The sequence below is a fragment of the Papaver somniferum genome, chromosome 3 (genome assembly GCF_003573695.1).
Source record: "Papaver somniferum cultivar HN1 chromosome 3, ASM357369v1, whole genome shotgun sequence".
Taxonomy (NCBI): Eukaryota; Viridiplantae; Streptophyta; class Magnoliopsida; order Ranunculales; family Papaveraceae; genus Papaver; species Papaver somniferum.
The window spans coordinates 14,480,835-14,486,387 of NC_039360.1; positions in this window are offsets into that span (position 1 = coordinate 14,480,835).

Genomic DNA, 5,553 nt, shown 5'->3' on the forward strand with positions numbered 1-5,553 from the left:
ACGGTTTGCAAAGATTGCATTACTTAAATTATAAATGTCTTAGTTCACGAATTAAAATAGTTTTAGAAAATAACCCACTTAAGTATGCATACATGTGCGCATACTTAAGTACCCGGACTGAGCTTGTTTTCAGTTCACAAACTCCACCAGAAATTCACGGGATGTGAACTTCCGACAGTACGCGTACAGGCACGCGGACTTTAGTTCCGGTTATCCCGAGTAGCAAAGTACGCATACTTTGGTTCAAGGATTTTGGACTTACACAAGTATGATTTATCACACAATGTTTATATCCAACCATGGTTATATATTCTAAACTCTCATTTCAATTGTTGAAACATTCTTAGAGGACGTTATATAGTTGTTGTTCACAAACTATTTTTCGTCAAAGTAATTTTCAAGTAATTGAAATAATCATCACGAATTTCGTCACTAGTAAAGATGAACTTGGTCAAAGCGAAAGCTTACCAACAAATATTTCAAGAAATAGATAGGCGAGTTAAATTCAGCTCGAAATAGCACATGTGTATAATCGAAGTCTATATAGAAATACGACTTTTGTCTCAAGATAGGAGATAAAGTAGATAGACTTTTGAGTTCAAGTCTCCACATACATTTTAGTCGATGAAGTTCCACAAGTTCCTTGAGTAATTCTTCGTCTTTGCAAGATGACCACAGTGGAGTCTAGAGCTCAACTACACTTTCTATCCTAGTCCGAGACTTAGCTATAAGTAGACTAGAAATCAAGACTTATAGTTTTGGCAACTAAATTTTATAAACAAGCTTGAGATAGTAACGCTTGCGAGGTTGACCGAGCAGTTCTCTAACAAAAGGCACTCAAAGAACATAGTCTAGGCAAACCATTTTACAGACACTTGAATGAAATAGTTATTACAAACACCTGAAACCGTGCATATTGTCACTAGCCCCCCTCAAGCTGAAGTGGTGGCAGAACCTTCAGCTTGTCTTTCAGAAACTCAAATCTTGGAGTGTTAAGCCCTTTAGTGAAAATTCCAACTGCCTGTTGCAAAGTAGAGATATAGACAATTTGCATATTCTTTGACGGAACTAATTCTCTGACAAAGTGAAAGTCCAGCGCTAAGTGCTTGATTTTGCTGTGAAAACTGGATTTGAAGCCAAAGCAATAGAGCTTTTGTTATCACAAGCAATAGATGAAGAAGGCACATGAACAAAAATATAAAGATCCCTGAGAATATGACAAATCCAAAGAACTTATGCAGCAGTAAAAGCAAGAGATATGTACTATGATTATGTACTGCTCCTAGATATTGTTGGTTGTTTCTTGGAAGACCGAGAAATTGGATTGCCACCAAAGAAAATACAAAAGCCACTGACTGATCTCCTATCATCAGGACTGCCAGCTCAATCAGCATCAGTAAAACCTTATAGAGCAGTAAAACCTTTTGAGAATAAGAGACCATGTCCCAGAGTACCCTTGATATACCTGAGAATTCTCTTAGAAGCTTGGATATGTACAGATGTTGGAGCATGCATAAATTGACAAATCGGATTCACTGTATAGCTAATGTCAAGTCTTGTCCATGTGATATACTGCAAGGATCAACCTAGACACTTGTATTCTGTAGGATTTGATAATAATTCCCCATCTGAAGCAGAGAGCTTGAAGTTGGATGGACAAGGTGAATTGCAAGGTTTGATACCTACAAGATTGCATTTATGAAGTAGTTTAATAGCATACTTTGTCTGACGCAGAAAAACACCATCTGGATTTCTAGTAACTTGCAAACCAAGAAATTTTTTTAGAGCACCAAGGTCCTTCACAGGTAAAAGTGAACTCAAGTGATGAATGATCTTGTTACAGTGAGAAGCATCATTCCCAGTAATAATGATGTCATCCACATAAACAAGCATAGTAGTAAGTTTAGATCCCAACTTCTGAACAAACAAAGATGAATCAGCCATAGATGGTTTGAAGTCAAGAGAGATTAGAGCATCTGCAAGTTTTTCATACCAAGATCTTAGGGCTTGCTTCAATCCATATAATGATTTGTTGAGTTTACACACAAATTCAGGATGATCCTTGTCTTTGTATCCTGGAGGTTGAACCATATAAACATCCTCCTTAAGATCTCCATGCAAGAAGGCATTGCTAATGTCCAATTGCTTAATATGCCAGTTGAAATTGACAGCAAGGGAAAGCACAATTCTGATAATAGTTGGTTTCAGACCCTCAAGTTGATGATAAACCTTAGTAACAAGTCTTGCTTTGAATCTTTCAATGGTACCATATGCTTGATGTTTCACTTTATAGACCCATTTGCAACCAACCAAATTTTGTGAAGGATGTGGGGGTACCTTTGTCCAAGTATCTGCTTCAAGAAGAGCAGTATGTTCTTCATCCATTGCAACATACCATACATGATTTTTCTTGGCTTGAGAGTAACAAGTTGGTGTGAGAGGTTAAATGGTAGCAATATAAGCAGCTGGTAAAGCATGTTTAGTTGAGAAGAGCACATTTGGTTTATAAATATGATTCTTAGCTCTTGTAGTTATTGTATGAGTATTAGTAGTCATGTTTGAAAAAGCGGGGGTACAACAACCACACCCATTATTTCACTTAGCAATTTGTATGGACTAACTCCAATATACTTTTAAGAGAATCAACTATACAGTCAGACTCAATCTTAATAAAAGTATATCAAAGAGTTATATCCCACTTTCTCTATTCAATACTTACTCAAGCAAATAGAAATCTGCGAGTCCAATTGAATACAAGAGAAAACACTTGAACGGTACAAAAGACCAATGTTCGAGGATCAATCAATTCCAATCAACAACCAAAGGTTAGATTTCCCAATTGATCGATTCAACGCACAAGTTGTGATATTTTCAATTATATAACACAATATAATGTGGAAAAGAAATAACACAGACACCATAAGTTTTGTTAATGAGGAAACCGCGAATGCAGAAAAACCCCGGGATCTAGTCCAGATTGAACACACACTGTATTAAGACGCTACAGACACTAGCCTACTACAAACTAACTTCGGTCTGGACTGTAGTTGAACCCCAATCAATCCCACACTGATTCAAGGTACAGTTACGCTCCTTACGTCTCTGATCCCAACAGGATACTACGCACTTGATTCCCTTAGGTGATCTCACCCACAACTAAGAGTTTCTACGACCCAAAGTCGACGACTTTAATAAACAAATCTGTATCACACAGAAAATTCTATGGTAATAGATAAATCTGTCTACCATAGAAATACCTACGAGTTTTTGTTCCGTATTTTGATAAATCAAGGTGAACATGAACCAATTGATAACCCGGACATATATTCCCGAAGAACACCCTAGAATTATCAGTCACCTCACAACAATCTTGATCGACTAGCGAAATAAGATATTTCGGAATCACAAACGATGAGACGAAGATGTTTGTGACTTCATTTATGTCTTTCTTATCGGAGAAATCAATCTCAATCCAATCTTACGATTGTACTTAGTACGATAGAAACAGCAAGATCAGATCACGCAACTACAAAGAAAATAGTTGGGTCTGGCTTCACAATCCCAATGAAGTCTTCAAGTCGTTAACCTACAGAGTCTCGGTAGAAACCTAAGGTTAAAGGAGAATCAACTCTATCTTATACAACTAGTATCACACATGAGATGTGGGGATTAGGTTTCCCAGTTGCTAGAGTTCTCCTTTATATATTCTTTCAAATCAGGGTTTACAATCTAAGTTACCTTGGAAACAAAGCATTCAATATTCACCGTTAGATGAAAACCTGATTAGATTCAAGCTAATATCTTTGAACTGTTATATCGAAACTTAGCTTGTTACACACAAATTAAATGCACGTTTTAGATTTGTGTAACAGTACCCAAACATGTACATTTAGTTGGTTCAACAACAGTTAACAAATGGTTAGCCATATGAGCACTTTCATATCAACCATATTCTTCTTTACCATAACTAGTTCAAATGACTCAAATGAACTAGTTAGAGAGTTGTTCAATTGCTTAGATCTTATAGAAGTATACAAGACACAATCGAAGAAAAACGATTTGATTCACTCGAATCGATTCATGAACCTTATAGTCACGGTTTGCAATTATGCATTCCTTAGTTTATATAAGTTTAAGTTCACAGATAATCGTTTTTAGAAAATAACCAACCTAAGTACGCGGACTGGTACGCGGACTTAAGTACCTGAAATAAGTTTGTTTTCAGTTCACAAACTCCAACATATTTTCACGGACGTGAACTTCCGATAGTGCGCATACTGGTACGCGGACTTTAGTTCCGGTTTTCCTGATCAACAAAGTACGCATACTTTGGTTCAAGAAATAAGGACTTACACACGTATGAGTTATCACACAATGTTTTTATCTAACAATGGTTATATATTCTAAACTCTCATTTCAATCATTGAAATTAGAGGATATTATATAGTTGTTATTCACAAACCATTTTTCGTCAAAGAAATTTTCAAGTAATTGAAACTTAATATAACTTTCGTCACTAGTAAAGATGAACTTGGCCAAAGCGAAAGCTTACCAACACATATTTCGAGAAATAGATAAGCGAGATAAACTCGGCTCGAAATAGAAAATGTGTATAATCATAGTCTATATAGCAATACAACTTTTGTATCAAGATAGGATATAAAGTAGATAGACTTTTGAGTGATAGATAAGTTCAAGTATCCACATACCTTTTAGTCGATGAAGTTCCACCAGTTACTTGAGTAGTTCTTCGTCTTTGTATGATGATCTCCATGGAGTCTAGAGCTCAACTACACTTTCCATCCTAGTCCGAGACTTAGCTATAAGTAGACCAGATCAAAACATATAGTTTTGATCACTAACATTGACAAACATGCTTGAGATAGCAACGCATGCGAGTTCGACCGAGAAGTGCTCTAACAATCTCCCCCTTTGTCAATTTTAGTGACAAAACTATCAATACATATGGAATACAAAAATAAATATAAAATTTTGTAGCTTCTCTTCCTCATGCCTGATCTTCTTGGTTCTTCAACATTACTCGAAATCTTCGTCACTTCCAAATACTCCAATGATCCCAAAAGGTTGTAAGTTTAGCATCATCGTTGTTGAAAATCCGTATCCATAACAATGAGAAAACAAGACTTCTCAATCATTGTTACACAATGTCATAGTATTATTACACAGCATCAAAGTTCAATTGTATCACAACTTCGACAACAATACTATGGTGATATGTATCACTCCCCCTTAGTCAATACTCCATCTCACATGGAAACCACTCCCCCTTACATAATGATCCGAAAACCATATGTATTTGTAGTGTGAACTACACATTAATTCTCCCCCTTTTTGTCAATAAAATTGGCAAAGGTACGAAAACTAGTGGGATCCTAATGAAAGTTCCATAGAGACATTTCATGACCAAAAGTAAGCACATATCAACTATTTAGATTCAATCATATAGCCGAAGATAAATGCTTTCATCAAGGAGTTTATAAAGATACAAGATAACTCCTATAATATTCCACAGCCGCACTCCCTACAAAGATC